We start from the raw sequence: 18,499 nt of genomic DNA on the forward strand, positions 1-18,499 counted from the left end.
GGGCTCCACGCTCAGCACAGAGTCTGCTCGAGAGTCTCAGTCTGCCCCTCCCTGCTCTCTCTCTAAAAGTAAATAAAATCTTCAAAAACAAAATTCTCAGCCTGCCTAAGGCCATTGCTCTAATTCTATTCCTTCATCTCTTACTCGGGTTGTTGCACTAATTACTCTGATTTCCATTCTATAGAAATATGAAGAGATTGTGCCAGTGACATCAGGGGGTCACCTTCAAGGCCAAATGGTCACCCATTCAAGTCTGTGCAGTAGTATATTGCCTCAGTGAATTTGTGACCATCTAGAATTTACCTTTAGCTTTCTAGGCTTAGAAATCTGATGGATTAACCCACCAGAAGTGAGTTTACCCTTCAGTAGAATGCTTACCTCAAATGTGCAAGACTGATACATGAAACTAACAGTCTATTAATTTACAGTGTGAAATACAACTGCTAAGGAGACGAGGTTCATTCTCTTCTGTGAAAGCATAAGGCAACACATAAAAATCGCACGGATCTGATCACATCTCTTCTGTTAAAAGATCTTCCATAGTTGTCTGTTACCTAAATAAAAATAATTCTTCACTTCCTAACCTAGGCCTGGTGACTTGGATCTTCTAAGTACATGGATGTGCATGCTTCTGTCTCCATGCCTGTGTTTGTAACGTTTTCTCTGCATGATTGTTTTGCTTTGTCTCCTTAGCCTGTTAAAATTTTACTCATCCTTGATGGCACAGATCTGTGAATCATTTCCTGATTATCCTAGCGCTTCCATAAAACTTTCCCACTAGACTTTGTTTTGAAGAGTGGGGATTGCTATTTATAGCTCCTTGTCTAGCATGGTGCTTAGAAAATCTCAGTCAGTGTTGAAAGAATTTTTAAAAATTAGTCACGACTATCAGGGAATAATAGCCATACTTTACAGAACAGATTGATTAGAAATAGCTTTGGCTTCTTAGTTATTTATATGAAATTAATTTTACTTTATAGTCCATCAACTATTACTCTGTTACACTCTTTTAGCTCATTTTATAGCCATGTAATTTCCTGCTTGGTTTATGCGGCTATAGAGTGATAGACTTGCCAGCCAATCAGACCTTTAATTATAATGTAAAACAGATGGTAGTTTTTGAAGAGGTGCTTCCTACTCTGTGAGAAGTGAAAATTTATTTTTAATTAAGTAGTGGAGGGCAAAATGAATCCAGTGAAATTCCATCGGAACATTATACTTTCCCCTTCCCTGGCTTTTTTTTTTTTTTTTACGTGAATAGATACGGTCAAGAATATGTGAAATATTATCAGAAAACCAAGATAAAGCGTGCCAGAAAAAAATAACTCATGGCTGACATGTGTTGTCAAGAGAATGTTTCTGAAAACTTTTTATTTTTTAGTGTGTTGGCATTAGTATGTTAAAAGCTGTTGTATTTGACCAAACTCAGTATTAAAAGCAGGGTACTATACTGCCCTTGTTTCTGAAGGTGTGCACATCAGATCTGATGTGCTTATTCAAGTTCCAAGTACGGAATGTGCTAGGTTTGAGTGGATTTTTCTGTCCAGCACACGGAAAGAGGGAGGTAGATCGACTTTGCTGTGATTTTACTACTGTAATTTTGCTATCCATACCCCAAAAGATTGGCTCAAATTCTGACACAATTTCCTAAGCCCTAATAGAGTTGGCACTTATTTATTCGTCCAACTAGCAACTAACACTTAACCAAGTGCTTACAGTACCTGGTGCTAGGTATTGGGGACACTATGGTAAACAGGACATGACCCTTCCCTTAAGGAGGATGATATTCTAGAAGGGAACATGAATAAGTATGTAACAGAAATGGCATCTATTTTCCTTAGGCTGAAAAATGAGATGGATCAAATAACCAGGTTTCCTTGTATTTGTAGATGCTCATTTGAGAATTTGGTCACTGCCTAGATAGTGTGGATTTCTTTTCCCCGTACACTATGGCAAATTGGTTGGGCTAGCACCCAGGGATCTTGCACCACCCAGAAGTTCACAGCAGTAAAAGCTTGAGTACAGTGTAGCAGCTGGGGCCTATGCCAGTCACAAACATGTCATTTAATCCTCCTGACAACTCTATTAGGTAAACATTGTTATAACCCACTTTTGTGGATTTGGAAACAGACTTAGGTTAAGAGACTTGTCGGAACACACAGTACAATGCTGAGCTGGGATTCATTTAATCATCTGAGATTTGGATCGATTCTTTAAAATTAAGCATAAGGCACAGAGGAGTACAGAGTACATGATTTCATTTCTATTAAAGTATAAAGACAGGCAAAAATAGTGTATGCTATTAGAAGGTAGTGGTTACCCTGGGTGGGAGGGTTGTTGAAAGGAGCCTTGAGGAAGGGGGCTTCCAGGGTACTACAATGCTCCATTTCTTGCCGCGGGTGCTAGTTTTATGGATGTGTTTAAATGTGTATAAATCCAAGCTCTACTATTAAGTGTACTTTTCTGTATGTATGTACATTACGCTTCAATAACAAAGTTTTTTAAATTAAGCTTAGGTTGGATAGTAAAGGGAAATAAATGTGCTCTGCCAGCAAAATGTAACAAATGTTCCTTGCAGGGTTCCATTCGCATGCTTATAAGAGTCTACAAGAACTATGCTCTCAGTCATGAGCTTCTCACTGTTCTTCTCTAGCGTATGTTGAACCCATTTCCTCTGGTAAAGTAAATTTATACAAGATTTCTACTTGAAATAAGTATTTCCTTGGGCTGTATATGCCAAACATATCAAAGTTTTATTTGTAAGAGCTTACTCCACTCCATTGCGCGAACTCTTTACTCAAGCCAAACTAAACAGTCACCGTTCCCCATAAATACTCCACAATTACATCTCTCAACCTCTGCTCAGCCTCCTGCTTTCACTCCCACCCCATTGGAATATCCACATTCATCAAGTTACTCGTAACCAAATATTCATCTATCTCATGTGGTCCACTAGGTACTTTGCACCTTATCAACTGCATTTCTTTGTAGCACAATGTGTTATTGTCTTTTCAATGTTGGTGTTCTCTTAACCAACATTCACTTAATTCACTCGGCTGATTAACCCATATTCCTCATTTCCCAAGTTTCCATGTTCCCTGTCACTGGGGGCTAGTAGGCTAGTAGACGTTCTCTAGTTAACTGAACACTTTTTGCTCAACAATGAGTGCAAATAATGATAGATGAGAGAGCTTCTACATTTTTTTAAGTTTAATATATTTTACTCAGTATGTCCAAAATATTATTTTAACATTTAATATACATTTTTAATAAGGAATTTTATATTCTTCCCCCCCATTCTAAGTCTTGAAATCCAAAGTGCATTTTATACTTACAGCACATCTCAATTCAGACCAGCCACATTTGAAGGGCTCAATAGCCACATGTGGCAAGTGACTAGTGCACTGGGCAACTCAGTTTTAAATCACTAGGAATTCACGGAGAAAATGTTTTGTAATTCTGAAGAAACGCTACCTATTTCAGGCCACTGACTGACAGTAAATTACAGTCATTGGAATCCTTCCTCTCCACCTCCCTTTTTCCCTGGGTCTTTTGGAATTCAATAATTTAATTCCAATTCTTCTCCTTGCTGACCTTGGGACCATGCCTGCCTGTCACAAGCTTCAGTTTTTTCATTAGTAGATGGAGGTCTACTACCTTCTTAACCTCCATATTACTGTCTCAGTTTTTTTTTTTTAAGATTTTATTTATTTATTTATTTATTTGACAGAGGGAGAGAGCACAAGGAGGGGGAGCGGGCAGAGGGAGAGGGAGAAGAAGGCTGCCCGCTGAGCAGGGAGCTTGATGTGGGGCTCGGTCCCAGGACCCTGGGATCATGATCTGAGCTGAAGGCAGACGCCTAACCTACTGAGCCACCCAGGTGCCCGTATATTACTGTCTCTTTAAGTGGATCGTAAGTTCCCTAAGGGAATGTGTCCAGCATGTAGCTATGGAACTATGCAAAACTCAAAGGAGCCCTGCTAGTGTGCTTAAATTTTGAGAGGGGAGGGAGAACTCCAAATACTACAAAGGAGAGAAATACAGTCCCATGAGAGGTTATGACAAAGGAAACTGATCTGTTTTCCTCAGGAGAAAGTTATGTGTGAAGTGAGATCTGGCAGATGGAGAGGCAATGAGGTAACTAGGTAAGGAGAGTAAGGCCCTGTGGAAGAAGCAGGCATTCCATATTCAAAGACCCTGAAGCCTGGGGCGCCTGGGTGGCACAGCGGTTAAGCGTCTGCCTTCGGCTCAGGGCGTGATCGTGGCGTTATGGGATCGAGCCCCACATCAGGCTCCTCCGCTATGAGCCTGCTTCTTCCTCTCCCACTCCCCCTGCTTGTGTTCCCTCTCTCGCTGGCTGTCTCTAACTCTGTCGAATAAATAAATAAACTCTTTAAAAAAAAAAAAAAAGACCCCGAAGCCAGAGTGAAGTGGTGAGATGGGTGGAGGAGGACAGTGGAAACAAGGCTCCGGAAGAAGAGCGCGAGCCCTGGTAGGCCATGTATCCCCTGGGAGAGTCTGACGGAGATGAGCTTGCAGGATGTGTGTTAGGGAGTGCTCGGGTAATCAGCACCTGAGGAAGGAAGGGGAGCGGGATTGGGCAGAGGGAGAAGCTGGCCACAGTGCTGTCTCAGTGAAGACCTTGGCCAACTCCACGGGGAGCTCTGAGGCTCAGGTGGCCTCTCACAATGTCCCAAGTCAGGTGAGGAGACCAGGTCTTTCCAACCGTGAGTCTCTTATTAGAAGTGGGCCGCACCAGGAGGGGAGCCTGCCCTTGGGTGAGGACTCTCCTCAGAGAGCAATTCATTGACTTCAGTTTCTTTCGTGCAGTGAGAGGCAGGGACATCTGCTGAGAAAGACAGGAGGAGCTGACGGTGTGGGAGGCACTGTCTGAGATCTGAGGAGAATAAAGAATTTCTAAATGATTGTTGAGAAAAACAGGGAAGAAATTTGATCAGGGAAACACAGTAGAATGCCAAGCAGCACGGAGGACTCGTTTTGGCAAGCATGAGTTCAGGCGCTCTGCTAGGTCCATGATGATGCTTTGGTGTTAATTAAGCCCCTACTTGTCCCCTCAGCTGGGGAGCATGACCACAGGCAGGGGCCCGGCACCAATAATAGTGGTACACACCTGCCTCACCCTTGGCATCCACTGCTGGGGCTGGTTGACCCAGAGCCTCAGCGGAAGAAGCAGACAGCGTTTCCCTTTGCCAAATGGATGCAGCGAAAGGACTGAGGAGCAAGGGTGTGTGGAATATCATCAAGAAAGTTGGTTCATGGAATAAGGCAGGATAATCTCAATGGGAGGCCACTTTGCCTCCTCTGAATTTCCATTGTACTTTATCTGTCTGCCATTTGTAGTTGTCATTACTTCTGTCCTTCTTTAGAGCATTTTGTGTATGGCTTGGCTCCCCTTCTAGATTTGTGGCTTTCTGAAGAGCTCCAGCTCCCAGTGGGCCCTCAACAAATATTTTCTAAATGTTCTGGAGAGTTGTCTTCTGGTTTTTGGCTCACCTACATTGATGATTTATAGCTTAGCCAAGAATTTGCTACTGGTGGAGGAAGGGAGCCTGGATCCCTGCCTTAGATTCCTCGTTCATTCATTTGCTTAGCCAATATTGATCATGTCCTACCATAAGCTAGTAAGACCTGGTTCTAATCACGGGATTTAATGTTTAGTGGTACAGGGAAGGAAAAATTCTTCCTCTACCTTTCAAGGTCTTCCAGCTGGACTAAGAATTAAATTTACATGAGACAGATTAACAGGAAAAAACCGGAAGTTTTATTATGCGTGCACAGAGGCCCAATAATGAATTCTGAGACCTAAAGAAATTATCAAGACAGGCAGCTTTTATACATTTCAGACAAAGAGACAATAAATTTGTGAGGAAAAGACAGGATAAAGAAAACAGGTGTTTGGGAGGTTTAATTAGTAGGGAATTCTAAGCAGAATTAATGCTGAGGTAGTTGATTAGAAAAAAATAACAAGGTTTGTTTCCATAGCTTCCTTGGCTTTTAAAGTCCCTATCTCTGATGATAAAGATGTCTTTTTACTTCTTAGTACAGGGAGGGTATTTTTTATATGGAAGATTCTTTTCCTGCTTTTAGGAGGACAGAGAAGGGGCTGAACATTCTTGCATTAGCTTTTCCTTAAGCAATTTTTATTTAAAATAATCAAGATGTCAACGGGGCACATTTTGTGGTGTCCTGCCCTTGGCCCCTATAGTGGGGAGAGAGACATACTAAACAAATAAGCAGCCAAATGAATATGTCACTACAAACCACAATAGGTATTCTTGAAGGAAAGGAATACGATGATTTATGGAGGTCTGTAACAAAGAGCTCCAGCTAGTTGGGCGGTTGGGCAGGAAAGGTTTTCCTCAGGAAATGATGCTTGAGTAGAATCCTCAGCTGCAGAAGGGGTCAACAGGAAGAGAGAGAAAATATAAGAATACGAACAGAATGAGGCTAACATTATTTATTGGTTGGCATTGGCTATCCAGGCTTTATACAACCTTTCAATGGGGCAGGCTTTCTTGGCTTCTGCATCTGCTGAAACAACGCATTCCAAGATCAGAGGCCACAGCTGCAGGGGGTGAGGGTGCATGCCTGGACTTGACCTCTGTGTCTTTCAAAGTTTCAAGAGGACTCAAGAACTACGGCACCTCTTTGGGAAGTGTTAGAAGAAGGAATGCAGCTCTTAGGACAAACCCTTTGCTCTCTTGGTTCTCAATTACCAACTGTCACTACTTCTGGCAGAATTTTCCTTTACAAATGTGTATAATCTGTTAATATAACTGTATTGACTCTAGAAAAATCAAACCCAACATATACGATTAGGGCCTTATCAGTTATTGTAATTATTGTGCTTACTACTAGATATTGTGCTTACTATGAAGTCCTACAGGACTCTGGAGTTTATTGAAATAGTATTTAAAAAAAAAAAACCTTGAAATGACTTAAAGGCATATCAAGGAAGTTATTGGGAAAATTCTTGAAAAGCAATGCAATAATAAATAAAGAATTTACTGGATTTTCATTAGGTAGTTTCTTAAGTTGGCTTTGGGGGAGAATCCATTTCCTTGCATGATCTTGCTCCTAGAGGCTACCTGTGTTCCATGTCTCATGGCCCCTTCCTCCATCCTCAAAGCCAGGAAGAGTTGGTGGTGTCTTCCTCATGACACATCCCTGTGATGTCCCTCTTTCTAGTCAAACCTCCCTCTGCCTCCTTTGTGATTGCATTGGGCCCACGTGGAAAGTCCAGGCTAATCTCCCCATGTCAAGAGCCTCGATTTAATCACGTATGCCAACTCCTTTTTAGCTCGTAAGGCAACATGCTTTAGGAGTTTTGGGAATGCACACATTGATATTCTTGGAGGTCATTATCCAGCCTCCCATATTAGGCTCCCATTGCAGTGTTTCGCAGAGGTTTGTCCACGGGCAAATTTTGGTTAAAGGGCTCAACATAACATGCTCAGAAATTGTAGTCGATGAAAAGAAGCTGTCCAGAAAGCCCCTTTTAAGGTGGACTTCATCTTAAATACTCCTTTCCCCCCCATTACATTATTTTAGTTTCATTCTAATTTTTCAAAACTTTTTTTTAGCACAGAAGAGAGTTTCTCTACCATTCATTCATTCATCCAGTAAATAGACATCAGTGTATGTGTGGGTGGGAAGCACTCTGCCTAAGCACGGGGTTGGGCACACTCTTCTTATTAGGAATCGCCCTTCATCAAGCTACATTGATGTTAACAGAAAAAAGCCAAATCAGCTCAGCCTAATGTTTGAAGAATATAGGAGCCAAAATTCAAGATATAGAGAATAAACCTCTGCTGAAGTTTTGGGAAGAGCCAGTAGTAGGAATTAGTACAAATTTCTCATGCCTTTGCGCTGGAGTGTAAATAGGTGAGCCAAAGATCTTGAGAACAGCGGAAGCATGAAGTTTACCACAGAATCAAAAGTTGATTAAGCAGATATATTTTTTCCCACTTTTATAAATTTAGTTTAAAAATTGAGGTCAATTCTAGCTTTTAAAGAATGCACAATTACTAGACATTTACTTTCAGTGTTTAAGGAAATTTCCTTGTAAGTATTCAATTATATCCAAGTGTGTGTGTGTGTGTGTGTGTGTGTGTGTGTGCATATATATATATATATATATATATATATATGTATTTTTAAAGTAGGCTTCACACTCAGCGTGGAGCCCAATGCAAGGCTTGAACTCAGGATCCCAAGATCCAGACCTGAGCTGAGATCAAGAGTCAGATGCTTAACTGACTGAGCCACCCAGGTGCCCTCTCCAAGTATATTTTATTTATTTATTTATTTATTTATTTATTTATTTATTTATTTATTTATTTATAAATATTTTCTTTCTTTATTTGACAGAAATAGAGACAGCCAGTGAGAGAGGGAACACAAGCAGGGGGAGTGGGAGAGGAAGAAGCAGGCTCCTAGCAGAGGAGCCTGATGTGGGGCTCGATCCCATAACGCCGGGATCACACCCTGAGCCGAAGGCAGACGCTTAACCGCTGTGCCACCCAGGCGCCCCTCCAAGTATATTTTAAACCTATACTCTTTTCTAAATACGAAAGAGAATTTTAGTTAAAGAAATCTTGAGAAGTAACAGCTGTACCTCACAACCCTCTCTTTAAAGTTAGCTATCTGCAGGCGCCTGGGTGGCTCAGTCAGTTAAGGGGTTAGGTGCCTGCCTTGGGCTCAGGTCACGATCCCGTGCCCCGCCCACCCCCCTGCCCCCGGGGCTCCCTGCTCTGCGGGGAGTCTGCTTCTCTGCCCCTCCCCTGGCTCGTGCTCTCTCTCAAATAAATAAATAAAATCTTCAAAAAACCAAAATGAGTTAATTGGGAACTTGTTTCCTCTCTCCAGTACTCAGAGGTGGCATGCAGCCCATTTCCCCGCTCTTTTGTCCCGGATCTGCTTGTGAGATGGTACCAAGCCTCCTTTTCCGGTTTGTTTCTCTGCCCCACCTCGCACTTCTTCCTGCTCGTCCCTTCTTCCATTATCATGTAAGAGAAGGTGGCTGAACTGAGGTTGGAGTAGCTCTAATTGTAGAAGCATTTCTTTCACAAAGGCAGGGCTACAACCCAAGGTTAGTTGTTTAAAATGGAACGAGACACTTGGCATCTCTTGCCTGTTGGGGTATTAGCGCCTTTCCCCAGGTTGTGTATTATTTCACAGGTACCTAATTAGTCCCTGTTTGCCAGAGCCTGTAGGATGTCAGGTAAAAAGCAGTCGTATGAAAATGATCCTTAGAGGGATCTATGTTATAAACTGTGGTATAAATGACTTAGGGACAACTTTTCAGAGTTTTCGTAGCATTTTGGGAAAGTTGCCCCAGCAAAGGGGACCTTTCCTGGTGAGGAAGCAATAACAGAAAATAGTTAATTGAAACCTTTACGGGTTACTTACAAGATAAAAAAGGTTGTGGCAGAGTCCCGGTGGTTTGAAGGAAAGCGTGTCTGTGTTGTCTACACTGGATTTCCCTGTAGTGATTTGTAAAAGCCAGATCGCAGAGAGGGCGGTGAGTCCCTCTGATGAATACAGGCCACCAGAGAGGCCAGCCCTGAGCAGTGTGCACTGCCAATGGGGCGTGAAACAGACATATCTCCAAGCTTTTGTTCCCTAAGTAGACCAGCTTGGGCAGGAAATTCATCTGAGGCCGCTCCAAATTGGAAATTACAAAGTTATGAATGGCCCGTCTGCTCACAGGCCAGAGCCGTTGAATCTCTTGCGTCCTCTAACTTTCTGTAATTGCTTTAGTACATCCCCAAACAACCAAAAACAAACAAACAAAAAACAAATGAAACAAACCCCCAAAAAGCAAAACCCCAAATCAGATTTTATTAGGCATTGTTTTCACAAGAAATAATTAAGAAGACCTGGATAAAGAGTTGCTTTACTTAATTCCTATTTTGAGCTATAAATTGCTAGGGAAGGGTTTGTAAAAAACTAACAAAACCTATTAGTCTAAAAATCCATTCAACTGACGTAAGAAAGGGATGGATTGCTGAAAAATGACAATAATCTAACGGGAAGGGAAATAGGGTCTGTGAAGAGTGGGGGCAGGTATGGTGTCCCATTATTAGCCTCCGCCTCCAGATCACTGGCTTTAGGGGAGTAATAACCAGGCTGTGTGGTGCCGCATGGCTTCCAGCACTGATTTCTGCATTATTTCATTTGGTTCTCAGAGCAATCTCTGCAGGTAGCTATTATCCATTTTATAGACGAGCAAACTGAGGACCAGAGAGGTTACGCAATCTGCCCAAGATCATAATGGCAGGTGTGGATTTACTGTAAAGCAAATGAAGCTTAAGCTTTAGGGCCCCCACTTGCAGGTCCCCTGAGAGTTCAGGAGTCACACGGTGTGGAGGGTAGGAGGAGAAACCAGATTATAATCAGAGCATTTCTGTACAAGCATTTCTGGTAAATTGTCTGAAGAGAGCTCAGAAGAAAAGATAGAAATCTCCAAATCTCCAGAAATGTGTTGCGATTTCCTTTTTCATCCCACAAAACTAGTTAATTCTACTCTGAATTTTGTATTCTTTAAGAACCCCCCCCCCCCCAAATTGTAAAAGCTTTGAGCCCCATAAGATCTACGTGTGCCCTTGTAGGTAAGTGGTATGTGGTAGAACTGCATTTTGAATTTGGGTCTTCTGATTCCAAGCCCTGTTCTATTTTTTTTTTTTAAGATTTTATTTATCTATTTGACAGAGAGAGAGAGAGAGAGACAGCCAGCGAGAGAGGGAACACAAGCAGGGGGAGTGGGAGAGGAAGAAGCAGGCTCATAGCGGAGGAGCCGATGTGGGGCTCGATCCCATAACGCCGGGATCACGCCCTGAGCCAGAAGGCAGACGCTTAACGACTGAGCCACCCAGGCGCCCCCCAAGCCCTGTTCTATTTTTAGACTATGTAGAAACACAGCAAAGTATGAATAGAATATCAGGTGAAAAAATAAAAGCAGAGTATGAGAACTACAACCGTAGTAATGTACAATTTTTGTGTCTGGTAAAAAACTGGAAGGAAACGCTTTCAAGCTACAGTGGATATGTTAGAATTTGTGGATTATGAGAGGTTTTTTCCCCCAAATTATCTGAAATGCTAAGTTACTTTAATAGTATAAGACTGGAACTATGGAAGAATTACTTGCATTTGAATTTTTTACTGGCTTAATGAATTACAGGGTTAGTTGTTAAAATTTTAAGTATTGATAAAGCAAGGCCAATTCACCAACAATTGAAGTTATGAATTCAAATAAATTGCAGCAAGCAGTTCATTTTTTCTCAAGATGTTGGTATATGATTTATGTTATCTTGGTGGAAGAAGTAATATCGAATTTGATTTCCAAATACCACTAGGTTGCATTTCTTTTGCAGCAAATTCTGACATCCACTGTGCTTAAATGAGTTTCCTCACTTATGAAGTAGAGCTAATATTGCTTATCCCTCCTCCACATCTGGTTTCTGGAGGTGGTGAAACTGGACAGGGGGTTGGAAGGCCAGGATTCTCATCTATATCTGACATCAGTCTTGGTCGGTTAACTTAACCTTTCCGAATTTCAGTGTCCTTTTTCCTAAAAGGGGAACCTCTGAGACAGCATAAAATGAGCTAATGATGGGTATATGCCTATCACCCACTGAATTGCCTCCAAAGACGAGGCATTCTTGTTGGCCAAATGACCAACTGTTGTATTATCACATCAGGAAGACAAGTCATTCTAAATAGCAAAATTGCTCAAATTCTCAGAATATTTTGTCCAACTAGCAGAGGCAAGGATGATGAAGAAGGCAGGAAATCCTATCTGTCTCATTCACGACTGTAGTTTGAGCACGTAGTGCAGTACTTGGCATATAGTAAGTGCTCAATAAATTTTTGTGGAATAAATGCGCATATGCGTATATGGAAGAACATTCAATTTTGCTCTACTCCAACGTTGGTTCAATGCTAGAGGGTAATTTCGGTCAATGATGATTGAGGAATTGCATTTTAGGCAGAGAGAATAAGAATGAGTAAAGGGTGGAGAATGGAAAACGAAGGACATTCATAGGGAATGACAAGTGGCCCACTTTGGTGTAAGTGTGGAGTGCAGAGGAAGTAATCATACAATGAAAATGCACATTAGGCTCAGCTCCTGAAGGGGGTTTAACATCCTGGAAAGAGGCTGAACTTCATCTGAAGGAATTTGGGAGCTTATCCATCTCTGAGCATGATCGAAAAAAAATTTTTTTAGATTATTTATTTAGTTGTCAGAGAGAGAGAGAGAGAGTGAGAGCACAAGCAGGGGGAGTGGCAGACAGAGGGAGAAGCAGGTTCCCCACTGATCAGGGAGCCTGATGCAGGACTCGATCCCAGGACTCTGGAATCATGACCTGAGCCGAAGGCAGACGTTAACCGACTGAGCCACCCAGGTGCCCCACCAAAGAATGATTTTTATAAACTAGAGCCTCTGTGTGAATAAGATATAGTTTGTATTATTCCCATGGAACAATCGGGAAATTTGTTCTGGCAACAGAATGAGAGAGACCACTGAGGTGTGGTTTATTTAATGACCATTGGCGCTAAGCCATAATGCAGCTAGTAATTAAAAGTTATTTCCATTCAATTAACCGACAAATATTCATGAGTACCTCCTGCGTGCAGGACCCTGTGGAGGCCGTAGCAGTCACAGATGTGCAAGACAAAAGCGAAGATTCACATTGCTTAAGGCTTCCCCAGAGAGACCAACACATAATGTGAAAAGTTTAGCAAAAACAAATGGTAGTACTTCCTGTGTAAAGGAAGGGGTCGAGATAAAGGGCCTTAAGAGTTCTGGGAAGATTGGCTGCTGGGCAAGAAAAAACATTGCTACGAAGGACATCGGAACCATTAGCGTATCAGTCTGCTTCAGCTGCTGTAACAAACCACCGTACGGTGGGAGGCTTAAATAACAAATGTTTATTTTCTCATAGTTTTTGATGCTACAAAATCCAAGATCAAGGTACCTGCAAATTCATTTTTCTGCTGAGGGTCTTCTTCCTGGCTTGTAGAGGACCACTTTCTCCTGTGTCCTCACATAACCTTTCCTCTGTGCTTGTGCTCAGATAAAGAGAGGGAGAGAGCTCTCTGGTGTCTGCTCTTATAAGGATCAGGGCCCCCCTCTTATGATCTCATTTAACCCTAATAGCTTCCTAGGAGGCCCCATCTCCAATATGGTTATATTGGGTTTAGGACTGCAACGTATAAATTTTGGGGAGATACATTCAGTCTATAACAATTAGCAACACTTGAATAAAATTCATAGATTAAATAACAGTATTGTACCGGTGTTAAATTTCATAATTTTGATTATTGTACTGTGTTGTATTAATGAATATTTTTGTTCTAGCTCAATATTCACTCAAGTATTTAGGGATAAAGAAGTATAATGTCTGCAACTCGCAGATAATTTAAGGAAAATGTGTGTGTGCGTGTACGCATACAGAAAGAGGGGGAAGGAGATAGAATGATAAAAGCAAATGTGGCTAAAATGGCAGCAGTTGGTGAACCCAACTGCTCGGTTTGAAGAGCTTTATGAAAGTCTATGTTTGCTACTTTTCTTTCAGTGTGAAATCATTTCAAAAGGAAAAGTTAAACAGAAAATGTTTGGGGGAAGCGAAAGAAGGCTGGGATTGTGGGAGAGGTAGGAGCAAATACTTTCCTCCTGTTGTTCCCAAACACTGCGCCAAGCCTATCCCGCACCCTCGGTGTTGAGAGCCTGGGCTAGTCTGATCCCCCTCGAGGACTGCAGCGGGGTTTGTCTCTGCCCCTCACAGGACCAAGGGAGAGCAGGCACTTGACAGTAGGTGGTTGAGAACCCCCACTTAACTGGCTAGAAGTAGTGAATTTAATTTATACTTTCATGTTTGGTTTACTGGTCACTTTCTGAAGGAGCAAGTATATGATGTCACCAGGGAGTCATAAATGAATGTGGAGAATAGGTATGATAGTGCATCTGAACTTACTGTAATTACTGAGCACTTTAGATCTAGCGGCAGCTTATTTGTGTGGTGTGAGTCCTTTAACTGGTTTCTCTCACTGAGATTTTTACAATGTGCTTATAAAGATGCATGTTTTCTCAGGTTTGCTGATGGAGAAAGAGTGGCACAGGGAGTAATTTCCCTGGGCCATAATACAAATTAAGGGGTAGCGGGAACAGGATGAGGACATAGATTCTTTGGAATTCATTAGACCATTTATATTGCCTGAATTCTAGCATTCAGTTTGGGATTACTTTGATTAATTTTTTGATCTGAGTAAAGAATTATAAAATGTCCTTCTAGTTCCATTGTCTATATGAAAGATGATTCTATCTTGGATGAGGATACACACTTATTTGAGAAAAGCAGGTGGGCATAAGACTTTTTTAGGTAAAACAAAATTTAATTAATTTATAGGATAATCATTCTGTGAACATGTTCTTTTTATTTGGGGGTATTCAAATAATAATCTTTCTTTTTAAAACAATGAAGAAATCTTTATTTGGCAAAATATACCAGACTCCAAATGTATCACTTCTCCAAACACCCAATATTTTTGAAATCTTACATCTAAATGTTTGGGAACCACTCCTGGGGCTCTTGGATCAAAAAATTCATCTCTAGAGCTTTTTTGCTGGAGCGTTCTAAAAAGATCTCTGACTTTTACTCTCTTCTAGACACTTGCTTTTGTTGTCAATGTTCTTGGATGGCTTGATGAGAAGTTAGGATTTAGCTCTTGTTGCTGTTTTCTTGGCACATTGATACCAGAAACTGCCCTCGTATTAGCTGGCAGGTCGTTGACTCTACAACATTAAATGTGAAGGAACATGGTAGTGGTAGGTTTCAGGGCCCCATGCTGGTGTCTTTTTAGGGTCTGTGATGAAGGAGCAGGTGGTCAGTGGTTTCCAACACCAAAACCTCACACAGAATGGATGTGAGCTGTGGGAAAGAACAAAGGGTCCGTGGAAAAACAAGGCCCACTGCACTCCCAGCAGCCACATGGATTTTCTTCTTTGATAATCCAGAGAAAATGGCTTAAATGGCAAGTCAGCATATCTATTTAGTAACAACGTAAGTGCGAGCAGCTGGCTGAGAAGGTGGAATGTTTGGGAGAGCCGGAGCAGAGGAACCCGGAGGAAGAACGTCTCTGGGCCGTGTAATGAATCACCAGTTGTCAGCTACGGTCCTTCTCCTGCCATGTGAGGAGAGAGATGTTCTCATTTGTGATACATCCCCCCCCCTTTTTGTGAAAACATAAGGTGGAGTGTGTCCTGGGAAAAAATACCAAAGTATTATCATGCTCAAGAATATGATTGTTGGTTTGCAATTCCCATCTATTAAGAGTTGAGATGAAGTCATTTCCTGAGAGATATAAATTATTACAAAATTGAACAAAAGAGAGAGAGAGAGAGTTACAGAGTGTATATTTGGGGACAGAGTTGTGTGTATTAAATAATTCATGTTAGTAGAAAGCTGAAGATATACGTGATTTCCTGCCGATAAATAAAATTAATCCAATTATTATAGTTTGGTTTCACAGCTGAGAATTTACCAAAAATTATTGAATTGGACAAGTAAAATGAGCAAAGTTTGTGGTAGGTAAATCATACCTCAAAAAAGCTGTAAAAATGAATTCAGTTTTGTTTGGTATGTGTAATCAGTAAAATATTAACAAAATATAAAAATAGCAAAATGTTTTTAAACACATACAGCTCAGTTCACACCTACATGTAATACATAGTGGGGTCGTGGAATGGTCAAAAATGAGAAACTGATGCTGATCCATATGAAAACCATGAAAAATTATGAATTTTCGGTTTGCAGATTGTTCTGAGAGCTTTCACTCAAGTAACCAGCCCCAGTTTGAACTCAGCGTCCACTGATGACTCCATGAATAATTACACGAGGACAACGAGCAGGAGCAAATCGTATGCAGGGTCCCTGGAGCTCAAATCGTGTGTTTGATAATATGACCGATATTAATATGTAACTCTTGGTGGGTTTTAGAAGCAGGGTTTGAAGTCAGAGTTTTGATTTCCTCAATTCTAATTTTTTTTTTAAAGATTTTATTTATTTATTTGACAGAGATAGAGACAGCCAGCGAGAGAGGGAACACAAGCAGGGGGAGTGGGAGAGGAAGAAGCAGGCTCATAGCGGAGGAGCCTGATGTGGGGCTCGATCCCGGAACACCGGGATCACGCCCTGAGCCGAAGGCAGACGCTTTAACCACTGTGCCACCCAGGCGCCCTGATTTCCTCAATTCTAAAACAGGGAAACTTTTTCCTCCTTGCTTCCTCTCTCCTTCCCCCCCCCCCTTTCTTCCTTTCCTTCAACACCTATGATTTGAGCTCCTACTTTTTAAGTTCGGTACCAAGAATTCAGGAAATAAAGTAAAGATAGCCCACTCCTAGCCTTCAAGGAACTCCTACTTTAATTTTAGGACAGTACCTAATGACAATTCATGTGCCTAGGGACGGCACGCCCCTCAGCCCTTTGAAGCCTGCAGACCCCTAAATTAAGGCTTACAGTCGCTAAATAGGCTTTGGACAGGGCTGGGAGGAGCCCTTGCCAGGCCCCGGAAAGGATGCTTGGAGGAGAGAGACTCCCTGCAGGGCGGCACTCACCCGCGCCCCGGCCCTCTCACCCTGGGAAGCCCCTCGCTGTCAGAGCACTGCAGTGGGGCTGGAGGCAAGCACGCAGCCGACTTTCTGTAAAACGTAACTCGGATGCCACAGGCCTCAAGCCGTGCTCAGGGCTGCCGCGCAGTCCTCCCTGCGGCCCTGGACAGGTGACTCTCTCCCGTCTGAGGAGGCCACGCTCATCTCTCTCCTCGGACTTCCCTTCACTCACAGCTTGCTCCTTTTTATACATTTATTTAAAAAAAAAAGTCTAGAACGGGTGTGGGAACACCTCGGCTTTTCCCGGCCACGCCTCCCAGGCTGCCTGCATCGGGCCCACCTGTTGCGGTGCTTTTTGGTGCTTTTTCCTCCTTGAGGAGGGACAGCTGGAGGCCCCTCGCCGCCAAGCTTGTTGCCCTCGCCACCCTCCCTTCTCTCCCCAGCATCCCTCGCTACTTGACCGTTCTTGTCATCCTTATGACAGTGTTGAAATAGCTCCCACCTTAAAAAAAAAAAAGCCTCCCTCAGCAGATAACACTCCCCATTTCCCATGTTTCTGCCTTTTCTTCACAGCAAAACTCCACTTCCTTACCTCCCCTCTTACCCTGATAAAATTCCATCTTGCCAACCATTGCGCAATTTGCTGTCCTCATCTTATTATCTGACCTCTGAGGGACCTGTGACAGTGCCTCTCTCGTTTGCCTGAGCCACTTTGTTCCCTTGGCCTCTGGGATCCTTCTGGTTTTCTCCTTTCTTACTCGCTGACCCTGTTTCCTTTCCTGTGTCCGCCTTCTTTTACCCCCAACTTCCAAATATTGGTGTCGTTGGGCCTCTGCCCTGGAGCCTTCTCTATGTTTTCCTTCAGGTGACTTCATCGAGTCCATGGCTTTAGATAATACTTATAAGTAAATGAGAGAGCTGACTCTGGCATTCATTTTAAAAATTTCTTTATTATACAATTACCGAAAATGTGTAAAAGTCAGAAAATACAGATAATCAAAAATAAGAAGAAAAATCAGCCATAAACTCAAAATCCAGAAATAAGCGGTTAACAGGTACGTATATTTTTTTCTACGTGCAGAGATACACACATTCGTGCATGTATATATAAATGTACACAATATTTTATAAGGAAAGAGGATGATATTATATATATTATTTTGTTACTGGCTTTTTAAATTTAAGAATGTTTTTGTGGCTATCCTTTGATGCCAACACACACAGGCCTCCAGAATCAATTTTCATCACTACCCAGTATTTTATAGTGTGTACATTCCACAATTTCTGCAGCCCAGCCCATTCTTAATTGTTAGAGTTGCTTCCAAGCTTTTGCTGTTTTGCCAAAAGGCCGGGGGGGGGGGGGGGGGAGGGGGTGCTGGGAACCTTTAGCAGCTTTGTTTCTGGGCCCTTCTGAGTTGCAGTCTGGGATGTTCCTAGGAGCTGGGAATTGCTGAGTCAGAGGCAAGCGCATTTTAATGCATACTGCCAACGCTTGATGGGGTCCTAGGGCTGGTCCGTCCACTTTCTCTGGCTGAGAGCCAGTCCCCCGCCGTCACCTGTCAGAATTTGGCTCACAAAATGTGCACAGTGCCCGTCTCGAAGTGCAGGCCGTGGGCACCAGGCGAGGCCTTTGTCCTCCTCCCCCGAGCTGTGCTGTGCGCCAGGTCTGAGTGCCTGGGAGGCCCGTGGGCCTGGTGCCCGCTAGCAGTGCGCCCCGTTGGGCCTGAGGCGGGGGCGGGGGGGGGGGTGCGGCCCAGCGCAAGCTGCATGAACGCACAAAACGGCCAGGAGAAAGGCTGGGGGCGGAGCTGGGCCGGTGGCCTTTGTCTGTGCCAGACACCAGATGGGAAGCAATTAGGGACCTGC

The sequence above is a fragment of the Ursus americanus genome, chromosome 9, assembly GCF_024610735.1.
Source record: "Ursus americanus isolate L20-20 chromosome 9, mUrsAme1.1.p, whole genome shotgun sequence".
Lineage (NCBI taxonomy): Eukaryota > Metazoa > Chordata > Mammalia > Carnivora > Ursidae > Ursus > Ursus americanus.